We start from the raw sequence: 25,253 nt of genomic DNA on the forward strand, positions 1-25,253 counted from the left end.
CCCAAGGGGTGTCTCTGCCATTTTCTGGGCATGCCATATATGTGCCTTGTATGTTCCTCAATTGTACATGCTTGTCATGAATATGCATGAGCTTCCTGAAAACTACTAGAATATGTTTCAGTTGTGACGTCACTCTAGCTCTGGGGGAATCAAACTGTCCCCCTCACTTCCTGTCTTTGTGGCTGTTCTCCAACCCTGGGGTGCCGGACATCCTTCCTGGCTGAAGTGGTTTTGTGCCCGTAAAGTCCCTCTCTTCTGCTTGGTGAATCCTGGGCTTTTTCCAGGATGACAAGTCAACAACCAGGTCTGGACAATCCGCTTCCAAGATGGCATCTTCTCTCCCATGGCAGGCACCTGGGCCCTGTTTGGCTAAAGGTCAGGTCCAATTATGAATGTTGAACGAACTCCAAGATGGCAACCTCTGGCCACAAGGAGTGTGTTCGCGTCCCAGAACTGTCACAACAAAGTGTTGCAAGGCAGGTGAGGCAGTGAGCAAAGATGCATTGACCCACAGTTTTGGAGGCTGCCAGCTCTAGATTAAGGCAGCTGGAAGACTGATGTTCTCTTTGAAGTGCTTCGGGGAGGACCCTCTCTGACCTCGTTCAGCTTCTGGTAGCCCCAGACATTCCTTGGCTTGAGATGCTGTCCTTCCAGTGTCGGCTTCTGTCCTTGCACGCCAGTCTTCTTGTGACTTCACATGTGTTCTCCTTTCTGTGTGACACTGTCCAGATGTCCCTCTTCTTTTAAGACACTAGTCATATTGGATTAGGGCCCACCCTCCACCACTATAACCTCATCTTAATTTAGCAAATCACCATTGCCAAATGCCCTGATTTCCAAATAAGGGAATTTTCTGAAGGACTGGTGGTGGTGGTGGGGTGTGTTTGTATGTGTTAGGATTTCAGTGTACATTATTTTTTCTTTTCTTTTTTTCCCCCTTTTAAACAGGGGACACATGTCACATCTGTAACCAAAACTCTTTCTCTCTGTTTTCGTATTTGCTTTTGGACCACACTCAGGGTGCTCAGGGATCAGTTCTGGCGGGTTCGGGTCCCATCTGGGATGTCGGGGATTGAGCTCAGGTTGGTTGTGTGCACAGCAAGAGCTCTCTCTGCTGTACTGTCACTCCAGCTTATTTTCTCCCAGCTTTGAAAGCTGGAAGTTTAAGGTCAAAGTGCTGGCAAATCTGATTCCTAGGAAGGCTTTGCTTGTTGGCTTGCAGATGGCCACTTTCTCACTGTGTCCTTGTGGGGCCTTTCTTCTGTGGAGAGAGGGGGGAGCAAGAGCACTCTGGCAGCTCTTCTTTCCTTTATCCCACCCTAAAGACATCATTTGATCTCTAAAAAAGTATAACTTTGGGGGAGGGTGTCTCCCAAGTAGCTCAGGAGGCCCCAAGCGCCACTGATTATGCTGACAGCCGGACTGCAGCATCAATGCAGAGGACTGAGGATGTGATGCTGCTTTGGCTCTGCAGGGGTGGGGTGACCTAGGCCACACTAAGTGGTACTTGGGGGTCATGTGGTGCCCACTGTACTATCTCCTGCCCCCCCCAATTTTTTTTGGGGGGTGGGCCACATCCAACAGTGCTCAGGGCTTACTCCTGGTTATGTGATCAGGGATCGATCACTCCTGGAGGGGCTCAGGGGACCATTTGGGGGTGCCTGGAATGGAACCAGGTTAGTCAGGTGCAAGGCAAGCACCCTACCTGCTGTGCTCTCTGCTGTACTCTCTTGCTGGCCCCCCATCACTGTTATTACTATTATTTTTAGACAGGGTGGTGTACCATATGGGTAATGCTAATGTTCAAGGGTACAGTGTTGCTGTGCCACACTCACCACTGGAGTCCCACACCCCTCTACCACTGTCTTTAGTTTTCTTTTTCTTTTTTTTTTTCACTTTTCGTGTCACACCTGGTGATGCTCAGGGGTTACTCCCAGCTCTGCATTAGGAATTACTCCTGGTGGTACTTGGGGGACCGTATGGGATGCTGGAATTGAACCCGGGTCACATGCAAGGCAAATGCTCTACCCACTGTATTATAGCTCCCCCTACCCCATGTCTTTAATTTTCTTCTCACATATCTTCCTCCAGCAAATTCAGTGCTATAGGCTGACTCTCAGGGTCTGTTGCCATTGGCCATTGTTCAGCCCCTCACTATGTTTCTTTTTTTGGGGGGGCGGATCACACCCAGCGATGCACAGGGGTTACTCCTGGCTCTGCACTCAGAAATTATTCCTCGCGGTGCTCAGGGGACCATAGGGGATGCTGGGAATCGAACCCGGGTTGGCCATGTGGAAAGCAAACGCCCTACCCACAGCAATACAGTGAGTATTGCTCCAGCCCCCTCCCCCCCTTGCTGTCACTGTCACTGTCATCCAGTTGCTCATCGATTTGCTTGAGCGGGCACCAGTAACACCTCCATTGTGAGACTTGTTATTACTGTTTTTGGCATATCAAATATGTCATGGTTAGCTTGTCAGGCTCTGCCGTGAGAGTGAGATATTCTTGGTAGCTTGCCGGGCTCTCTGAGAGGGATGGAGGAATCGAACCCGGGTTGGCCGCATGCAAGGCAAACACCCTACCTGCTATGTTTCTTTATATGCCACATGTGAGTGAGGCCATTTGGGACTTGTCATTTCTCATTTCACGTGGTGTGTTATCTTCTAGTTCCACCCAGGTTGCCGTGTGCTGTCGGATTTTATCGATTCCTATAACTGATTAGTATTCCATCGTGTCGCTAGACCACATCATCTTATCTTTTTTTCTTTGTCTTTTTGGCTACATCTGGCTCTGCTTTCAGGAATCACTCCTGGTAGTGCTTGGGGGACCTTATATGGTGGCAGGAATTGAACCTGGGTTGGCCCCATGCAAGGCAAATGCTCTAACCATTGTCCTATCTTTTTGGCCTGTAGGCCACGATTTCACTAGGCCACAACTTTAGTCACTCATCTGTTGCTTGGCACTTGGGTTGCTTCCAGATCTTGGCTATCGAGAGGGGCTTCACTTAATCCCAAGGATCTCTCTAATGGCTCTTTCTCCAAATCCAGTCACACGAGGGGGCTAAGGGGGAAGGGCAGAATTCAATCCATACGAAGTCCCGCAGTACACAGAAGGATAGGTGTGTAGATGTGTTTTTCACCTGTACTGTAGAAGAGGTGGGCCTATGTTTGACGTGCACTAATGAAGACTCCGCACTGCAGTCAGTATTTGAAAAACTCAAATCAGAAATCTGCACACTAAAGACAGGCCAAGGAGCATAGCAACTATCTAAACCTCCACCAGCACGCTCGCTAATCAGCGTGCAAACGTTAGAAGTTGGCAGCGTTAGAACAGGTGGTGCTTCCGATGTGGGGATTGAAATAACCTCAGAGCTGATAGGCGAGCTCTGCCTTCCAGGTGCCCTCAGGCTCAGCGCCCCCTGTCCCCACCTCGCTTCAACCTCGCCTTACTACTTCCCAGGGGGCACATGTGTGTGCGAACTGCAGGCTTAGTGGAATCCTGTCACTCACATTTCTTACATCCCTCCTCCGTATACCTTTCAGCCAGGCTCCTTGTTTGCATACTGAGCAACAGGGACCTGGTGCTTTGCTGGGTTCTAAGAGCAGGTTGCACAACTGTTTTAGTACATGGTTCTAATAAACAGTATTATTTTTTGGTTTGTTTTGGGGCGGCAGAGAGTCTCTTGCCCGAGCACCTGGCTGTCTTCCCCGGGGCCCCTCAGAGGAGGTGGGCTCCAGCTTCCCTCCCCGCCCTGAGCAGAGCTCCCGTGGCCAAATACCTCCGGAGCCTAGCCACAGTCATGTTCAAGGCCCCTCTCCACACGTTCAGATGAGCCTCATGCATGAAGGTACCGGCAGAGGAACCCAGGTGTGTGGGACCCGGGGCTGAGACCTCCAAGCCTGCTCAGATCGGGATTGGGACTCATCCGCCCAGATTTCCCACTTTCCAGTAGCTAGGCGGTCACACCCAGGAACCGACCCCAGCGCCATGTAATCCCACTAACGGCCAACAACTAGAGACTTAAAACCAAGCTCCTGGAAGTGACATCTTATAGCCTACTTCTCCCTCTGGGAGAACCTGGCAAGCTACCAAGAGTTTCCTGCCCACATGGGAGAGTCTCGCAAACTCCCCATGGTGTATTCATATGCCAAAATGAGTAACAAGCTGGGTCTCATTCCCTGACCCTGAAAGAGGCTCCAATGCGGCATCGTTGGGAAGGACAAGTAAAGAGAGGCGTCTAAAAATCTCAGGGCTAGGACGAATGGAGACGTTACTGAGACCACTAGAGAATTTCGATGATCAATGGATGATGATGATGATGATGATGATGATGATGATGATGATGATGATGATGATGTTTTGGGGCCACACCCGGCGGTGCTCAGGGCTGATTCCTGCTCTGCACTCAGAGATCACTCCTGGTGGGCTCAGGGGACCATATGGGAGGCTGGAGCTTGAACCCGGGTCAGCTGTGTGCAAGGCAAATGTCCTACCCATTCTACTATCACTCTAGCCCATCTAATAAACAGTTTTATGTATTATTTCAGATTCATTTGGAGGCTATGATAAAAATAAAATAGATACAGTGAGAGACAGAACCTAGAACTTTGCTCTGGAGCAGGACTTAGCACTTGAAGCTCTAGGAGAGAGTTCACAGGTCTGATGCATTGGGGCTATGGGAATGGCTCAAAGGACTGGAGCACCTCCCCGACAGGAGGTGATGCTGCATCTGGTTCTCAACACTGTGTGTTCCTGGTGACCTCCCAGTCCTGCTGGGCGTGAGCAGTACTGGGAATGGTTCCTGGGTCTCCTGAGCATTGCTTGGGAGACCTACCCCCAGAAAACATTAAAATCAAACAAATCTGGGACCAAAGGCATGCAGGTAAGTTTCTTGCCTTGCACATGGCCAACTTGGTCCGATCCCTGGTGACAATTATGATCCTCCGAGTCCATTAGGAGTGATCCTTGAGTACGGAGCTTGGAATACGCCCTGTGCACTTGCTGGGTGCGACCCCCCCCACACCAAATAAAAAATAAGATAAAATAAATCTCCATTTTCACTAGCTTCAAGTTGAAATGTAGCATTGCCTTCCATTACGAATGCAAGTGACAGTCCTCAGCAGTAGCTGCTGAGACTTACTCAATCACCAATCAAAATCACTTTCTCATTGTTGCAGACACCTTGAAATTCATCGATGCCCATCTGCAGGATGAAAGGATGCCGTCATTAAATCTGCAACAGGACCTTCTGGAAGCATTTACGAAAAGGAGTCCGTTAACTCTCTAGACCACAAATTTGTCTTCATAATTGGATGATGAGTTCATTCCCAATGACATCACTCGTTTCCTTCGTCCTCCGATATATTTATTGCTGGGTCTGCACCTTTGCTCCAGAGAGCAGTGCCAATAGCACATGCTCACACTTGAGGCGGGGCTTGGAATTCAGATGACAGGGACTAGAAACCTGTGTTTCCAATGGGCTCCAGATATTTTCAGTGATGTGGGCGTCAACGTCCTCTCTGTTCTGATTAAACTATGGCTGCTTTGCTTTGTGTTGAGGGAGCCATACCCGATGGGTCTCGCTCCTCCCAGCTCTGTACTTGGGGTCATTCTAAGCCGTACCCCTGGGGCCGAGATGGAGCCTGCGTTGGCTACATGCAAAGTCTGTGTTCAGTCTGTTGAGCTTTCCCTGTCGTCCCGTGGCTGCTTTTGCCTGATGATGTGGCTCCCAAAGAGCTTGTACTCAAGGACCAGCTGCTCCGCCTCCATTTTGTTCAGGCATGCTGCTGTTATGAACATTCTTCTGAACACATGGTTTCTTTTCGGGAATCTTTAAGCCCTATGGCTCATTACAGACTTAAGTGAAAACTAGATCAGAAGATGGGTAAAGTCACAGCACCCGAAAGCTGTAATATATCAGAAGATGATGAGAGTGGAGAGAGGAGTGGGTCTCCCACTGTTGTAGCCTGGCCCCCTCTCTGGCCCGCCCCTGCCACCAGACCATGTCTCACACTTGTGCTGGCCATTCACAAGTGGCAATGCATAGTAAAATGAGACACTAATCACTTGGATTTGAATCTACAAAGGAAAAAAGTTTCTTGGGTCACACCTGGCGATGTTCAGGGGTTACTCCTGGCTCTGTACTCAGGAATTACTCCTGGTGGTGCTGGGGGGATCATATGGGATGTCGGGGTTTGAACCCCATTGGCCACTTGCAAGGCAAAGGCCCTACTCACTGCACTATGGCTCTGGCCCCCCCTTTTTTTTTTGCTTTTTGGGTCACACCCGGTGATGCTCAGGGGTTACTTGTGGCTCATGCACTCAGGAATTACTCCTGGCAGTGCTCAGGAGACCATATAGGATGCTGGGAATTGAACCCGGGTCGGCCACGTGCAAGGCAAACGCCCTACCTGCCATGCTATCACTCCAGCCCCAAGCTCTGGCCCAATTTTTATGAATATTTACATTATAACTTTCAATGTATTTTTTATTCCAAAACAAGAGAAGCTCAAGTTGTCAGTGCACTACAGTGGGGTAACTGCAGCAGAAGCCTTTGGGAGTAGCATTTGCGGGGGGCAGGGGGACTCTCACATGACATAAGAAATTCATAAGACACTTAATAACACCTGAGTCATCATCATACCTACCTTCATTTGGTTCATTCATTCACTCAACACTCAACAAGTGTTCAATAAGTGCCGCTCCAGACCAGATCTGCCAGGGGCTGAGATTGGAGGGTAGAATCATTGATATTCTCCACCTCCCCTTACTGTGGGGACCCTGGGAGACGGTGTCTATCTAGAAAGGTGGGGGGTAAGGGCACCAAGGCCCAGAGGCTGTCAGCCTGGGTTTCGGCTCAAGTTCACTTGACCCCTTCCTTATATGGACATTGGACAAATTTTGTTGGTGTGTGTGTATATGTGTGTGTGTGTGTATGTATGTGTGTGTGTGTCTGCTCACATGTTTGAGGAGTTGTAGAGAGGCTGCCACAATACCAAAAGATGCTCACAATACAGACTGAGCAATTTTTAGCATGGCTGGCAGATGGGTGGGTGACAGGCAGCAATGAAGGCTAATACTGGGCCACAGAGTCTTGTCCTGGTACTCTTTATTCTACCCCAGAGCAAAGAGATAGACTTTTGGGGAAATAGTTTAATTTTGGGGGTGTGAGGTGAGGAGCAGTTTAAAATCATAGGCAGGATGTGCTTTACTTTAACCCATTGATACATTTTCTCATCCTAATAGAAAAATACATTCCATGCCATGGAGGTTACAGAATGAAACTATGATAATGCAAGCTACAAAGAGCAGTTCATCTCTTTGTTAGAGAGGGAAGGTTGGGCCACACTCAGCAGTACTCAGGAGCTATTCCTGGCTCTGTGCTTAGGAGTGATCCTTGCACTGCTTAGAGATCATCTGCTGTGCTGGGGATTGAACTGGGGTTAGCTATGTGCAAGGTAAGTACCTTTCCCCCTGTACTCCTATACTATCTCTTGGCCTGAAAATCTCTCTCTCTCTCTCTAATTCTCTTTCTCTTTCTTTTTCATTCTCTCTGTATCTTTTCTCTTTCTCTTTCTTTCCCTCCCTCACTCCCTTCCCTCCCTCCCTTCCCTCCCTCCCTCCCTCCCTCCCTCCCTCCCTCCCTTTGTTTCTCCCTCCCTTCCTTCCTTCCTTCCTTCCTTCCTTCCTTCCTTCCTTCCTTCCTTCCTTCCTTCCTTCCTTCCTTCCTTCCTTCCTTCCTTCCTTCCTTCCTTCCTTCCTTCCTTCCTTCCTTCCTTCCTTCCTTCCTTCCTTCCTTGTTTTTGGGTCATACCCGGCAATGCTCAGGGGTTAATTCCTGGCTCTGCACTCAGAAATTATTCTTGGTAGTTCTTGGGGGACCATATTGGATGCCAAGGATTTAACCTATGTCAGCTGCATGCAAGGCAAACATCTTAACTCCTGTACTATCTCTCAGCCAAAAAGTCCATTTCAATGAGGAAGTGTGTAAGTAGTCACTTGTACTGCAGTTCTGAGATGGGAAAGAACAGTCAAACCACTTGCTCTCCATTTGAGTGTCATTTTGACTTTAAAAAGACCATGAAAGGGGGGCTGGAGCGATAGCACAGCGGGTAGGGCGTTTGCCTTGCACGGGTTTGATTCCCAACATCCCAGATGGTGTACCAAGCACCGCCAGGAACGATTCCTGAGTGCATGAGCCAGGAGTAACCCCTGTGCATCGCCGGGTGTGACCCAAAAAACAAAAGCAAAAAAAAAAAAAAAGACCATGAAAGGAGATACTACAGGAGTGAAAAATCCTTGGCCAGAAAACCTCATGCCATACACTAAGGCAACAACAAACACTTCCCTGTGTATGTGTGTGTATGTGTGTGTGTATTATATAAAATAATCTGTGTCATCTAATTATATCCCAGCAAGCTCATGTTCAATAAAACCATGAACATTGCCCATCACCAGTTTCTCTTCTCCACATGACAGCTCTTGGACCCAGACATTTGGAATTTCACACTGACAAGACTAAGATTACTTGGTGACGGAGAGTTTGAACTCAGATGATTCTTTTCCCATTTTAGTATGATAAAATTGTCCTAGATATTTTTGTCTTCCCAGATATGTATGGGGACGTGGCTGCTGGTGAAGGAAGGCAGAGGCGGGAGCGGGGCCTTTTCAAGTTTGCACAGGAAATCAGTTTTTGGGCCAGGCTGGTAGTCACTGAGTTTTATTACTACCTCTGGCTGCCTTGGTTTAGGAAATTCTCTGCAGCCCAAACCTTCTTTAATAGATTTCTTATGATGTCCAAAGTATGAAGTCTTTCATTTTATTTTAGTTTTGATTTTGGGGGCACACCTGGCTGTGCTCAAGGCTTACTCCTGGCTCTGCGCTCAGGAATCACTCCTGGTAGGGCTCAAGGGACCATATGGGATGCTGGGAATTGAACTGGGTTGGCTGCCCATAAGGTAAGTATCCTAATCTCTGTACTATCTTTTGGGCCCCAAATCCTTCTTTTTTATTTTTTATTTTTTTTATTTTTATTTTTATTTTTTTTGCTTTTTGGGTCACACCTGGCAATGCACAGGTGTTACTCCTGGCTCTGCACTCAGGAATTACTCCTGGCGGTGCTCAGGGGACCATATGGGATGCTGGGAATCGAACCCGGGTCGGCCGCGTGCAAGGCAAACGCCCTACCCGCTGTGCTATCTCTCCAGCCCCTCCTTCTTTTTTAATGGGAAACCTCTAAGCAGCTTGTGTCTAGGTAGGATGGTGGCTCCCGTGCTTGGGATTTTACTATCTCAGAAAAGGAGATTCCCTCTGATTCTATCGGGTGGATTTTGTGTTTTCTTCTGTTTTGATTTTTCTGAATGTTTTGGTAGATCTTCTCCTCTACTTGCTTCCTAAGAGATGATGCACAGGCAGCAAATTTTGGAGAATTTGCATGATAAAGAAGTCTTTTTCTATGCTCACACTTAACTGATTGTTTTTTGTTGTTGTTGTTGTTTTGCTTTTTGGGTCACACACGGCAATGCACAGAGGTTACTCCTGGCTCTGCACTCAGGAGTCACCCCTGGCGGTGCTCAGGGGACCATATGGGATGCTGGGAACCGAACCCGGGTCGGCTGCGTGCAAGGCAAACGCCCTACCCGCTGTGCTATTGCTCCAGCCCCTTAACTGATTGTTTGACTGGATATAAAATCCTAAATTGAATTCACTCATCCTTAGAATTATGAAAGTGTTTTTTCCCCCTACTTTTTCTTCCCAGTTTCAGAGTTGCTGTTGAGAAATCCAAAGCCATTCCTTTTTTTTTTTTTTTTTTTTTTGCTTTTTGGGTCACACCCAGCGATGCTCGAGGTTACTCTTGGCTCTGCACTCAGGAATCACTCCTGGCGGTGCTCAGGGGACCATATAGGATTCTGGGAATCGAACCTGGGTCGGACGCGTGCAAGGCAAATGCCCTACCCACTGTGCTATCGCTCCAGCCCCCAAAGCCATTCTTAATCTCAATCTTTTGCACACAAATGTTTTCTCTTTAGATACTTTTAGGATGTTTGTCTCTGGTATCCTGAAAATAAATGGCGAGACATGTTTATGTGAGTCTATTTTCATTCACTCTTTGTTCTGTTTCTGGGCAACACCAGTGGTGCTCAGGCTTACTCCTAGTTGTGCACTCAGTGATCACTCCTGGCAGGGCACAAAAGGCCATATGTGATGCCGGGGATTGAACCTGGGTAGGCTGTGTACAAGGCAAGCGCCCTACCCACCCTACTATTATTTTGGTCCCTATTTTGATCCTTTGTATTGTATCCGCAGTGATCTTTTCAATATACAAACTTGTTTATTTGGGGACTGGAGCAATAGCACAGTGGGTTGAGTGCTTGCAACATCACCTGGCAGCTTCTAGAAAATGCACAACCTGAGCTGGGCCCCTTCCTGATGTATTCTGGATTTCCACAAACCCTCGAAGGGAGTCTAATGCAGGCTCAAACTTGACAAATGCTTTTCAATAGTGGTCTGACTCCTGTGGGGCACTCCAAGCAGTTGGTGCCAGGAATAGAACCCCAAACTCTCCTACCTACGAAGTCTGCACTCGTACCTTTGAATGATCTCCCCAGCCCTCCCAACACCCCTCACTATTTTTTGTTTAGGGGCCACAATCATTGGTTCTCAGGGTTTGATCTTGGCTCAATACTCAAGGATCCCTCCTGATGGGCTTGGGGGACCATATGGAATACTAGAGATCTAACCCAGGTCAGCCACATGCAAGGCAAGCACCCTAGCTGCTGTACTATCTCTCTGGCTTCCCAGCTCTCCTGCCTTTGACTAGGGCCTTTAAATTGGGTAATCTCTGATATTTGTGCTCAGTCTCCTTCCTAAAGGGCCCATGCCTGGATTTCAGATTTCAATTAGCAATAATCGTGCCTCAGATCAACCTCATTGGCTATGATACTGCCACTGCACAAAGCTTGGATTTCAAGTTTCTAAGAATTGATTGGACAAGAGAGGTTGGCTGGGGGTGCAGTGTTCATAAGGGAACTTAGGGATTGGAGATGTGGCTCAGAGGTAAAGAACATGCTTGGCCTGTAGGAGATTTGGGAACAATCCCTGGCACAGTAAGAAACAAAACCAAACCCCAAAAAAACTACCCCAAACACCAAAAACTTGAAACATTCTTTGGGCCAGGGATATAACTCAAGGTACTTGAGCACAAGCTTTGCAAGTAGGAGGTCTGGCTTCAATCTTCAGCACGACATGGTCCCTCAGCACCACCAGAGTGACTCCTGAGCATGAAGTCAGGAGTAGCTCTGAACATGCCTGAGTGTGGCTTAAAATCCAGAAGGGGAAAAAAAGTGAGAGAAAACTCATACCTAATCTCCCTGCTTTCATTTGAACACTCTATCTTTTTTGGGTCGTTTTGGAGTCACCCTCAGCGGTGCTCAGGGCTTTCTCCTGGCTCTGTGCACAGGAATCATTCCTGGTGTGCTTGGGGAACCATATGGGGTGCTGGGTGCTGGGGATCCAACCCCGGTCACCCATGTGTAAGGCAAGAGCCCTACCCGCTGTACTATTGGTCTGGCCCTATGCATTTACTTTTTATTTCATTTTTTAATTATTTTTTTGGTTACATCTGGCAATGCTCAGGGGCCACTCCTGGATCTGCACTCAGGAATTACTCCTCGCAGTGCTCGGGAGTCCATATGGGATGCCAGGGATGGAACCCAGGTCAGCCGTGTGCAAGGCAAATGCCCTCCCCGCTGTACTATTGCTCCAGCCCCCTGCATTCTACTTTTAACTATGCCTGGTGCGTCAACCCAAAGACACATCTTCCTTCTGATTTTTATCCCACTGTGATAATCAAAGATTAGTCGTCTGTCTGGAGGAGATGGGGATGAAGAGAGTGTCTTAGGTATACAGAGCAGGGAAGACAGCCAAACATCTGTTTTTGTTTGTTTTGATTTTTCGTTTTTTGTATCACACCTGGCAGAGCTCAGGGCTTACTTCTGGCTGTGCTCAGGGCTCACTCCTGGTGATGCTCAGGAGACTGTACCCGGTGCTAGGGGAATCAAACCTGAGCCTGCCTCTTGTAAGGCAAGCTCTTTGACCCCTGTAGCATCTCTCCAGCCCCCTAAATGGATGTTTGACTGATCTTCCTGTTCTCAGTCTCTGAGTCACCTCCCTTTCCAGAAGCACCTAGAGTGGACCGGTTGGGGTGGGTGTTTGGTCCTTTGAGGCAATTCAGGCAGCCGCTCAACTTTCCCTGCTGCCAGTTCATGATTCAGCTTTCTCATCCTTGCTATAATTGAGACACTGAACAACCCTCTGCCATCCAGCTTCTAAAACTTGTGACTAGTTCAGGTGACTATGTTTCAGCATTAAACTGGGAACACAGCAGAGATTAAATATATATTGGTGTGTGTGTGTGTGTGTGTGTGTGTGTGTGTGTGTGTGTGTGTGTGTGTGTAGGCTGAAGAGATAGTACGGGGGTTAAGGCACATGTCTAACATATGAGCCATTCCTGGCACTCCATAGTTCCCCAAGCATCACTGAATGAAACTCTGGAAAGCCCCTGATCATCGTAGGGTGCGACGTGAAGGACTCCAATACCATGGTGTGTGTCTAGTAATCCCTAGTACCGTGTGGCCTGAGCATCCTTGGACCCTCTCGTTGAATCACTGACACAGTTGGATGAGAGTTGCCAAAGGCTTCTGCCCTCAGCAATGCTCAGAGACTTCCCCTTCTGATTTACTCGGTTTAGTGAGAATATACTGTGCTCATCTCTGATATGCCGCATTATGAATTTATGTTAATATATTTTATTATTAATACATTCATCCATAACACAACATATATGACTATATATTAAAAAGTGACAAGCAATATTTTTGCACTGCAGGGTGTGGCTAAAAACAAAACAGGGACCAGAGCAATGGAATAGCCAGTAGGGCACTTTCTTTGCTTACGGCCAACCTGGGCTCAATCCTTTACATCCCATATGGTCCCCCTTGCCAGGCTCGGTCATGTGGGTGGGATACTCTCAGTAGCTTGCCGGGCTCTCCGAGAGAGATGGAGGAATTGAACCCGGGTCAGCCGAGTGCAAGGCAAATGCCCTACCTGCTGTGCTATTGCTCCAGCCCACTGTGTTGGGTAAACCTAAACTTTTTGTGGCAGAGGAGAAAGTACAAGCCAATGTTATCCTAAAGACAGGTTTTCCTTAAACCAAAGAAATAAATAAAATAAGAAACAAAACTAACATAAGGAGAGTGGTGGAGGGTCTGGGACACTTGGTTGGTGGTGAAGATACAGTAACTTTGTACAACCGAACTACAGACATCAGGGACCAGAGCGTTAGGGTGCTTGCCTTGCATGCTGCTGACCTGGGTTTGATCCCCAACACCTCATGTGGGCCCCTAAAGCTGCCAGGAGTAATCCTTGAGTGAAGAGCCTAAGCAAAGCCTAAGCATAGCCTCTAAACTTCCAGCCCCCCCCACCAAATAAACAGGACCTCCCCATAGACATCACCGTTATCATAACCATGCCACCTACACCATAATAAAATAAATAAAAAGATAGGACACAGACTATTTTAGCTTATTATTATTATTATTATTTTACTTTTTGGTTTTTTTTTGCTTTATGGGTCACACCCAGCAATGCACAGGGGTCACTCCTGGCTCATGCACTCAGGAATCACCCCTGGCGGTGCTCAGGGGACCATATGGGATGCTGGGATTTGAACCCGGGTCGGCCGCGTGCAAGGCAAACGCCCTACCCGCTGTGCTATCAATCCAGCCCCCTTATTTTACTTTTTGGATCATACCCAGCGATGCTCAGGGGTTACTCCTGGCTCTACATTCAGGAATTACTCCTGGCGGTGCTCGGGGGACCATATGGGATGCTGGGAATCGAACCCGGGTCGGCCGCATGCAAGGCAAATGCCCTACCCGCTGTGCTATTGCTCCAGCCCCAGCTTATTATTATTTTTCATTTAAAAAAAATTAGAGAGGCCAGAGCGATAGTACAGCAGGTAGGGTGTTTCATTTGCACGAGGTCAACCCAGGTTTGATCCCCACCACCCTATATATGGTCCCCTGAGCTATTTTTTTTTTAGGTGAGCCTCACATAAGACTAATCATTTTACAGTGATAACTCAGTGGCCTTTTGTAAGTTCAGAATGTTGAACAATCATTACCTCTCGCTAGTTCCAAAGCATTTTCATTATTCACAAACAAAAGCCCGTAGCCAGTAAACTCCGAAGCCCCCTCCTTTCTCCTAGCTGCTGGCAATTGCTAATCCACCTTATCCACTTAAAATGTAATTCATTTCTAATTGCAAAATATATCACATATAAAACACACACGCAATTTGCCATTTAAACCTTTCTGTTGTTTTTATGTTTGTTTCTTTGGTTTCAGGTTTGGGGTCACGCTTAGGCATGCTCAGAGCTTGCTCGTGGCTCGCTGCTCAGGGGTCACTGCCGGCAGTACTTGGGGGTTCATAAGGGGTGCCAGGGATCAGACCCAAATTAGCCGTGTACAGAACACATACCTGACCTGCAATATTATCTCTCTGCCTCCCCCAGAGCCCCTTTAGTAGGGTGTTGGGGACTAAACATAACCTCATACAGGCAAGAACACTGACACTACGCTGCGTCCTTAGCCCTCACTAACCATTTTTGAGAGGTGGGGCTCACCTAGTGAGCTGTGCTATCGCTCCAGTCCCCATTTCCACCTTTCTTGTCTCTTGTGACAGCTGGCCTTCTGGGGCCAGAATGTTAACACAGCAGGCAAGGCTCTGAACACCCTGGTATCACATAGAGTTCTCTGAGCGCCGCTAGGAGTGCTCCCTGAACATAGCCAGGAGTATGTCCCGAGTACAATTGGGTGTGACTCCCCCCCCAAGTAAAAACCCCAGAAACCGAAAGCAATGGCCCCACCCTCACCCCCCAAAAACCACTGTGGGCATGGCTGTTTCATATCTGGCCCATCTACTGCTCTGAAGCCACTAGTAGAGTTGCAAGTATACCTGGGGTGTGGTTTGGAGTTCTGATATTTTTTTTCACATCCTGTCATCCTATCACACCTGCCTCTTCTCACCCCCCACACTCTGCCTGTGGTCAGAGCTCTGTCATGGCTCTTTGCTCAAGGATCATACCTGGTGGGGCTATAGGGGCCATAAGGGGTGCTGGGGAATTAAATCTGGGTCAGCCACATGCAAGATAAGTGTCCTTCCCACTATACTATCTCTCAGGGCCCCCACACCTGCCCTTTTCCTATATCTCTCCTTCGTGTGAGGCTCTGGATTTATCCCAGGTACCACAAGGTCCCCCTGACCACTGCCAGGTGTAATCCTTGGGGCTCAAGACCCCACCTCCCGCAAATATAATCATCCTTTGTAATAGCTGCATAATAGTCCCTTGAAGCCATCCAGTTTTCACAAAGAAACGCAGCGCCAATTTCAACAAGCTCCTGCAAGCCTGCACCGCCAACGTCTTGTCTTGGGAAGTTCTGGTACCAGAAGCATTGGACACACTCCTGGGACCAGTACCAGGAGCTGACCCCCCCCCCACACACACACACCCCTCACCTCCTCTGGCCTGCTCTCCCTTCTCCTCCCCACTTTTTCCCATCCAAGTTTCAGGAATGCAAAAAAGGCAATCAGCATGTCCTGGGCAAGATAAGAGCCAACACAGAGTGAGCTCTGGAGTTCCAGACAGGAAATACAAGTGACAAAAGACACTACACCAAGCTGTAAGCCAAGCAGAAAAGAGCTGGGGGAGGAGGGAGTGCGAGGGGTGGTGGTGTGTGTGTGTGGGGGGGGCTTCTGCATTCTGCCTCTGTGCACAGCTGGGAGCCATCCCCTCGCACTCCGCCTCCACCTGCAGCCTTCGGCACCCCATCCCCCACCCCTGGAATGCCACCCACCTCCTCTGCCTGCCTGGGCTCCAGTCAAAGGCGCCTGCCCGCTGCCTGAGGCTGCCGGGGACCCAGGCTGCTGAGTTCAGGTTGGCCGTCTGGGCAGAGCCTGAGAGTTTGCCTTTGTGTGGTGCCCGCAGCCTCTCCTGGTCACCTTTGGGGCATCCCTTGCAACAACAAAGCGGCTTAATTATGCGGCCTTTTCAAATTTTGAAGTAGGCAGGCTTGATTTCCCCGTGTTAAAATCCTTTTCCTCCTTGAAGAGCTAAAAGGAGCTACCCAGCTCAGCCTGGTTTTCAAACCCTCACACCGAGCATGGAAAATTCTATAAATACCAAATGCAAACCTGGAGTTTAACCTTTAATTATTCTCGCTTCCAGCTCAACCTCCAGATTCTACCTCTCTCTCTCTCTCTCTCTCTCTCTCTCTCTCTCTCTCTCTCTCTCTCTCTCTCTCTCTCTGCGCTGCGCATATGCCCTCTTTAAACGCTGTCTGAAATGCCATTGACATTATTAATACTACTAATAACAATAATAAAAATCTCCTCAGGCAGACTGAGCTGAGGGAGAAACGAAACAAAAATTGTAAACGTGGGAGCGATCTCGGGCGCAACGCTGGTCGGCGTGCCGGAAGTTGGTATGAGTTCGTCTGCATTTTAGATTGGGGGCCACACCAAGCAATGCTCAGCGGCTGCGCCTTGGCTTGATGAGGAGCCCATGTCGTGCTGGGGACCCAACCCCAGCCTCCAGCATGCAAAGCCTGTGCTCAGCCCTTTTTGTTGTCTGCGGGGCCTCAAGCCTCTGTGTGTGTGTGTGTGTGTATGTGTGTGTGTGTGTGTGTGTGTGTGTGTGTGATTTTGTTCCACTCTCTCCCAGGTGGTCTCTGGAAGGCTTTTGTTCCCAATGAACCCCTCCCCCTCTTTTTTTCTCTGGTTTTCTATTGCTGCCTATGAAACCAGCCCCAAATGAGCAGTTGGGAACAATGAACATTGTTTTTGTTCACAGATCTGCAGTCTGGGCAAGGCCGGTGGGCGCAGCGTCCGCTGGGGGTGTAGAGTTCAAATGACCCCCTGACGGGGGACTGGAATCTCCGCCAAGGCTTCTGTCAGCACAGTGCCTGCGTCCAGGCTGGCCAGGCCTCTGGGGACCTGGGACCCTCAGGTGGGCTTGGCTGCTGTGACCTCTTTGTGGTGGGCAGTGGGGTTCTTGGGTGGGGGCGTGGGAAGGGGCCAGGCTGGGCAGAATGGCTTCACTCTGACCAGGTCTTGGAAGTCACCCAGCTTCGCTTCTAATGGCTTCTGTGGGTTGAGATAGTCACAGAGGTTTATGGGGTTCCAGGGAAGGGGGAGACACCCTCCCACTTACAAGTGTCATTTTCTTTTCTTATTTTTGGCGAGCTGTTCCATTTGTTTTCATCCCCCGCTTCCTTCTGTTGATGTTGTCGTTGTGAAGACGAGGCGGGGAACACGCGTTTGGTGGGGGTGCTTGCACATTGATGCGCTTCATTCTTTTTGCCGTGCCAGGGATCAGACCCAGGGCCTTGCGCACGCAGGGCAATGCTCCCCCACCCTGAGCTACGACCCTGCCCTGTGCTTGCACCCTTACCGGTGGTGTTCCGGTACACTCTGGCTGTGGGGCTTGCCCGGGTTACAGTGGTGCTCATGCACGTTCTTGCCAGGGATCAAAAATTCCTTGCCATGGTGCATTATTTTTTGAGCTGTGGTGCTCACAGGGGATGCACTCTTTAGTGGCCATGGTCACACCGGCCTGGTTGGCATGGAGCCAGAAATCACGGGCGGCACCAGGAATCCTGGACATCAGGGCTTCAGTACATGCCAGTGGCCCTGGGGATTAAGTGCATGGACTCACACTCACAAGGCAGCTGTGTCAGTCACCGAGTCATATCCTGGGCCCCTGGAAATGTCATTTTCTTTTTTCTATATTTTGGAGGGATGTGAGGTGGGGCTGTGGGTGGCGCTCACCTGACAGTTAGTTGCTCAGTGTTTAGTCCTGATTCTTTTTTTTTTGTTTGTTTGAGGGGGGAATCACACCCAGCAATGCTCAGGGGTTGCTCCTGACTCTGCACTCAGGAACTTCCCTTGGTGGTGCTCGGGGGACCATCTGGGATGCTGGGAATCGAACCTGGGTCGGCCGCGTGGAAGGCAAATGCCCTACCTGCTGTGCTATTGCTCCAGCCCCTTAGTCCTGATTCTGTACTCAGGCATCAACCCTGGCAGTGCTCAGAGAGCCATATGGGATGCTGGGGATCGAACCCGTCTCGGCCATGTGCAAGGCAAGTGCCCTGCCCATTGTGCTCTGGCGCCAGCCTGGAGCAGTAGCGTACTTCTTACGACTGTCTCAGCCTCATGTGGAGGAGCCTGTGGGAAGGCAGATGTGGGGTGGTTCTCTTCACCAGTCATAAAATTCCACAGGCTGGGGGCTGGAGACCGAGTACAGTGGGTAGGGCACTTGCCTTGCGTGTGGTCGACCCTGGTTTAATCCCCAGCACCTCATATGGTTCCCCAAGCCAGCCAAGTGTGATCCCTGAGCACAGAGTCAGGAGTAACTCCTGAGCATAGCTGGGTGTGGCCCAGAAACCAGAAACCCTAACCCAAACAACCCCCCCTCCGTGTTGTCTCAAACTTTTTCCTAATTGTGGCTCCCTTTTGACTTTGCTGCCTTCCTGAGGCCCTCCTGTCTTACTGACTGACACCCTATTCTCACTCCATGACCCCCATTTATGCCATTTTTTGGGTCACACCCAGCAATGCTCAGGGCTTTCTCTTGTCTCTGCACTTGAAGATCAATCCTTGTGAGGTTCCGGGGACCGTATGGTTATTTTTGTTTGCTTGTTTTTTTGCTTTTTGGGTCACACCCAGCAATGCACAGGGGTTACTCCTGGCTCTGCACTCAGGAATCACTCTTGGCAGTGCTCAGGGGACCATATGGGATGCTGGGAATCGAACCCAGGTTGGTCGTATGCAAGGCAAACGCCCTACCCGCTGTGCTATCGCTCCAGCCCCCGGGGACTGTATGGGATGCCGGGGATCGGACTGGCCATGTGCAAGGCAAATACCCTACCTGCTGTCCAATCTCTCTGGCTCCATTTATGCAATTTTTACCTATGGCCCCTTGAAATATCCTGGGGGCTTCCTGGATGCCAGATGGATCCTGATTGAGAAATGCTGGTTTCAACCACAAAAAGGTTATCCTCTTACAGTTCTGGAAGCTGGAAGCCCTAGGTCAAGGTTGTTTCTCCTGAGGCCCGTTTCCTTGGCTTACAGATATATCCTCACCTGGCCTTTCCTCTGCTCATCCCACTCCCTGGGGCGGTTTCCTCTTCTGAATAGTTCAGTCTCAGCCCCAGTGATATGGTGCTCCAGCCTGGCATGCTGGGGACCATCAGGGCTACACCCCGTGCTGTTTGGAGCCAAGCAGTGCCAGGAATCTATGTTGGGGCCTGGAGCATGCAAGGCATGCACTCCACCTCTTTGAACTATCTCCCTGGCTCCTCCCTTCCTCTTCTTACCGGGACACTAATCCTAGTGGATCAGGGCTCCACCCTTATGATCTCACTTAGCCTTAATGACCTCCTTAAAGGCCTTATCACCAAATGCCCGGGCTTGGGAGGGTTGGGGCTTGAACCTACGGGATGCAGGGCTGGCGGTGGGGAATGCAACTGAGTCCGTGACCGTGGCCATCCATCCATCTTTGGAAGATGCAATCTGGTCCAAGATTCTTTCCTTGCTGTGTCTCTCAAGCTGAAATCTTCTTTTCGAGTGATAGGCAGGACCAAAGGGCAGGATGATGTGGACCTGCAGGTGAGACTGGGAAGATGCTGTGCCAAAGGACTGGAGAGATAGGACAGGGGTTAAAGCATTTGCCTTGTATGCGCTGACTCGAGTTCTATCACGGTCTCCCAGGACTGCCAGCTTCGACTGCCAGCACAGAGCCAGAAATGGCATAGTTCACCAGGGGTTGCTCCCCAAACTCTCCTTTTTTTGGTTTGCTTGTTTTGGGACCACACCCAGCAGTGTTTAGGGCTTATTCCTGGCTCTGTGCTCAGGGAACACTTTGGGTGGGGCTCGGGGGACCATATATGGTGCCTGGGATTGCATCCAGGTTGACAGCCCCCTCTGTGTCTGGGTCTTCATAGTAACCCTGGACATGACCTGGTCTTCCATGGAGTTTGAAGAGAATTATTCAAGATGGTGGACCCCTGGGCCAACCAGTGTTTTTCCACCCCCTCTATCCCCCCTCATCACCCTAGAAAAGTAGCCTAGAAAAGACCTAGGAACAAGAAGCTCATTCATGCACCCAATTCCCTCAGTAGATTCTACTCTCAAAGGAACATAAAATGGGGTCCCCACCTCCCTCAGGCCAGGCCCACATCTTTGACACAGGACACCCAGGATGGACTCTGAGGAACAAATGCTTGAAGACATGATAGTGCCAAGAACTATAAGAGAGTGAGAAGCTAGAGAGTTCACGGGGTCAGGGAGGAAGAGATTTCTCTGGCATAGAGGGAGGGTTCGGGATTATCTAACCGTTTCTTGTGTCATCAGCTCTGGGCCTACACTCTGGCCGCTCAGTGACTGTGCCCAGAGCAAGTGCACTGGGGCAGGGGAGGGGAGACAGGGAACTTAGGATTGAATTGGGGGGAGCCTGTCATGTCTCCACACATGCCCTGAGTAGTGTCAGAGTTGCGGGGGAACCCTGGGGTATGACCTCTCTGGACTTTGCAAAGCTCAGAGGTGGGTTACGGGGAAATTTAGCACCACCGCTGGGCCATGGGGAACCTGACTCCCTCCCTCTCCTCCATTCCGGATGGTTCTCATTTGGTGGCGCCAATGTGTGGCCTCACTTTTTCCCATGATGTCATATCCCTCCCTCCAGGCTTTAGAAACAGTGCAAGCACATAACAGCCCTAGCGAGTCCCAGTCTCTGTACTCAGGTTTCGGGGGCACCTTTGTCCCATTCAATAAGTGTCCTAATACGTCCTTAGCATTAAACAAGAGAACTGATCCAACAAGTTAATAAATGAGTGTGACACGGCTCGATCAACTGTGAAGTGATCTCACCCCATGGCACCTTCCCATCATGTATATTGACGTATAAAGCATGTGTCAACGATCTTGCTCACACCAGAAGACCCACGAGAGGTCCACCACTGATGACTGAGGTTGAACATTCACGTTTCACAGGATCTGACAGTTGAGTCTGAAACAACTACTGCTGAGTCCTTGTCAGATTCAATGAGACGATGGCTTCCTTCCAACCTGGTTGAACAGCAGAACCAGGAGGACTCTGAGTTCCGCCACTTTCTGCCTTGCTTTTGCTCCCCTTCCCAGACTTTTCAAGCCGCAGTTTCGTTCAAGGAGCCACGTCAAACCCCCTGACCCATTTTGCAGTGATGAGTTTAGTTAGTACTGGCTCACACGGTTTGCAAATGCGTTTGCCCTGGTGCAACCCACTCCTGGGTGTGAAAGAGTACCAGGCAGATGCTGTTCGAATTAGCAGCCAGCCAGCCAGCCATCCCTCTCTGCCTTCTGCCACCCTGGGTGCTGTTGCTGTGACCTACAGGGCTCTGCATCTTGGGAATAGGAATGGTCGGTTCATGTCACAATATAACCACAAAACAGGGGGCAAAGCAGTAGCACAGCGGGTAGGGTGTTCGCCTTGCATGAGGCCGACCAAGGTTCGATCCCTGGCATCCCATATGGTCCCCTGAACACTTCCAGGAGTAATTTCTTGGTGCAGAACCAGAAGTAACCTCTGAGTATCACCTGGTGTGATAAATAAATAAATAACTACGAGATAAATATTCCAAAATACATTGCTTTACAACCACAGGCATATACTCAGGGTGTCCTCAGGGATCACTCTTGGTGAATGAGGCTCATGATACCATATGGGGTGTGGGGATTGAACAGGGCCGGCTGCATGCAAAACAAGTGCCTTACCACTGTACTCTCTCTCTCTCTCTCTCTCTCTCTCTCTCTCTCTCTCTCTCTCTCTCTCTCTCTCTCTCTCTTTCTCTCTCCAGTGTCAGGTTCTTAGCCTGGGCTCGGTGATTTCCCAATGCAGCCTGGCCAGGCTTGGTTCTAGAACCCAGGCTGGTGAGACCCCAGACATCTGGAGCATGGTTTCCTGATGACAGCAGACCACACAGTATGGCACAGTGAAAGTGCCAGTTCACCAGCCATATCTAGCTGTGGTTCTTTGGCCAAAGCAAGGCACTGTGGTGGTGGTGAGTACGTGGCCCCATACATAGTACAGCAGGGGAGTGACCTGAGAAGGGGCATTCAGGTGAGTGATTCATCCAGACTACCACAGTGTGTAGATGGAGGTTCTACAGTTCTGGTATTTTTTTTACTACCTATGTTAGTTTGCCAGTAAGACACTGGGTGGCTAAAACAACAGAAATAAAGTCCAAGAACAAGATGGCGGCAGCGCTGGTTTATTCTGAGGACTGTGAAACTCTGTTCAAGGCTCTTCTCCTTGGCTTGTCTTCTCTCTGTGCCTTTTCATTTTGTCTTCCCTCCAGCAGTATCTATTCCAAATTTCCCTTTTCCTAGACATTAGTCATATGGGGGGGGGGGGTGTCACCCGAAGTGACCTCATTTGAACTTGATTGCCTCTGTAAAGATCCTATTCCCAAATAAAATCACATTCTGAGGTTCTAGGGATTAGGGTTGTGACTTAAGAATTTGGGGGGGTAGGGGGGCTGGAGAAATAGTACAGTGGGAAGCGTGTGTGTCTTGAATGCAGCCAACCTGGGTTCCATCCCTGGCATCCCATATAGTCCCCTGAGTGGCGCAAGGAGTAATTCCTCAGTGCAGAGCCAGGAGTAATCCCTGAGCATCCCCAGGTGTGATACCCAAACAGATAAATAAAAAATTTTTTAAAAAATAAATTTTTTGGGGGGGAGGGAGGGAGGAACCAGAATGATAGTGGAGTGAGTAGAATGCTTGCCTTGCATGCAGCCAACCCAGATTCAATCCTGGTCATCCCATACGGTCCTCTGAACTTGCCAGGAGTGACACCTGAGCACAGAGCCGAGAGAAGGACCTGATCACAACTAGGTGTGGCCCCAAAACCAAAAACAGTTTTTTTTTCTGGGTGAAGTTCACTCAGTTCACCCCCGCCCCCACTTCCTCTCAAAGGATTGTCCTGTGTACCACCTTGGGGCTGTGTTCTCTACTTTGGAGCCTTTGGGCACAGAGAGCAGTGGGGAAAGCTTCCTTGCATCTGGACACGCACCTCTTAGCATAGAGGCCAAGGCAAGCCAAGGTCCAGACTGTGCCACCAGTCCCCAGACACTCAGGAGTCTGGCCATCTGTGGTCACACCGTACCTGGGTCTTCTCAGCTCTCCAACACAGCTCTTGGTCTGCGCATTGGGAAGCAAATCCATCCCATTAGCTAGATGGCATCCCAGAGGGGTCCCGAATGGCAGTCCCGCCCCACCCGGAAATGAGTATGTGGCCTCCCTTTAATGGGGTTGTTTTGAAGATTGGCCAAGAGTGTGCCTGAGGATGGGGGCTAGAGCGATAGCACAGCGGGTAGGGCGTTTCCTTTGCATGCGGTGCATGCGGCCAACCCGGGTTCAATCCCCAGCATCCCATATGGTCCCCTGAGCACCGCCAAGGCTAATTCCTGAGTGCAGAGCCAGGAGTAACCCCTGTGCATCACCGGGTGTGATCCAAAAAGCCAAGAGTGTGCCTGAAGAAAGGGCGGAATAAACCCCAAGGAGGATTCCACAAAGCGACCTTGTTTTGTGTTTTCACCTGAGGAAGGGGTCCAGGCTGAGGATGGGGCTCAGACGCTTGCATGCCCGGGACCTGGGTGAACGAGCGGGCCTAGAGGCTCGCTGGCAGTGGCGTGGAGTGACGTTCAAGGCTCTCTGGTAGCAGGCTGTGCTGCGCTGAGTCATTCCTGAGTGATGCGGCCTGCGTGCGCTCTCTGCGACAGCAGGAACGAGGGTCCTTTTCTGCCTCGTCAGCGTTTTCCAGCCTAGTGTAAATTAGGGACGCGGTAGCCATTTCTGTTTTCTAAAAAACTTAAAATTTTTTTTTGCTCCTCCCTGCTTTTTAATTGAATCACCATGAGATACGCAGTCACAGAGTCACACAGTTGTTCAGGATTGGGTTTTTCAGTCATATATTCCAACGCCCGTCCCTTCACCAGTGCATGATTTGCACCACCAATGTCCTCATTTTTTTTCTTTTTGGGTCACACCCGGCAACACACAGGGGTTACTCATGGCTCATGCACTCAGGAATTACTCCTGGAGGTGCTCAGGGGACCGACCATATGGGACGCTGGGAATCGAACCCGGGTCAGCCTCGTGCAAGGCAAACGCCCTCCCCGCTGTGCTATCACTCCAGCCCCCAATGTCCTCATTTCTCTCCCCTCCACCCAGCCTGTCTCTATGGCAGTCTCTCTCTGTCTGTCTGTCTCTGTCTCTTTCTCTCTCCTTTTCTTTGTCATAGCCATTTCCCTCAGGAGAGAAGTCTGTAAGTGTGGCCGTGTGGGGGTTCTCAAAGAGAGACGCCCCTAAGTTTGTGTCTGGGGAAGACAATGACCTGATGGGTGACATCCAGCTCTGAGGAAGAAGAGGGGGAGGCAGCAGCAACCCCTTCACTCCCAGCCCCCCAACTACACTCCATACAAGCACAGACCAGCCCAGACGGGCCAGGGGACGGGAACGGAATGTTCATGGCTTCCTTTCTGCCTCTCCACCCCCATGCCTGGTGCTGGCATACAACAGACATCTGGAATTAGGACTGGTTCGATGCAGTCAAACACAGATTGCTTTTTGTGGAAATATTCTGATCTAAGACCCAGGAGGGCAGGGATATTGGGTAATTGCCATCCTTGCAATAAACACATTATAGAAGTTTATAAACTCGGCCTATCTCTTGGCTGCTCTGGGCTTCTGGTGTGCGGGGGATGGCTTTGATTTCGAAATCGCTCCGACGATAGGCAGACTTTTCCTCTCTTTGCATTCGCTGTGCAATGTGATAAACACATCTGGGGCAAGTCCTGTTTGGGCTAGCGTGGGGCCGGCCCGAGGAGCTCCGCGGACCGTCGGGCGGAATCAATGGGCTCTGAACATGTCAGGGACCCCATCGGAGTGGGGCCGAGTGGAAAAATCGCACCAGATATTCTATGCACATGGTTCTCTAATCTCCCTTTCAGACCGAAGAAATTCAAATGAGCTTGTGCCATTAAAACTTTGATGATCAGAAACTTCGTCTTAATCAGCGCTTGCCATAAACCCCGTGTGCTCACTTGTGTATTTAACATTCCTGATATTATATGCTGGTCCAATTAGCCAATTTTTTT

General features: G+C 49.8%; 1 pseudogene; it reads right to left on the bottom strand.

The window, feature by feature from the left end:
• Positions 1-10,807: 10,807 nt before the first annotated feature.
• LOC129400363 (U4 spliceosomal RNA) lies at positions 10,808-10,959 on the bottom strand (annotated as a pseudogene).
• Positions 10,960-25,253: the final 14,294 nt, after the last annotated feature.

The sequence above is a fragment of the Sorex araneus genome, chromosome X (assembly GCF_027595985.1).
Source record: "Sorex araneus isolate mSorAra2 chromosome X, mSorAra2.pri, whole genome shotgun sequence".
NCBI lineage: Eukaryota > Metazoa > Chordata > Mammalia > Eulipotyphla > Soricidae > Sorex > Sorex araneus.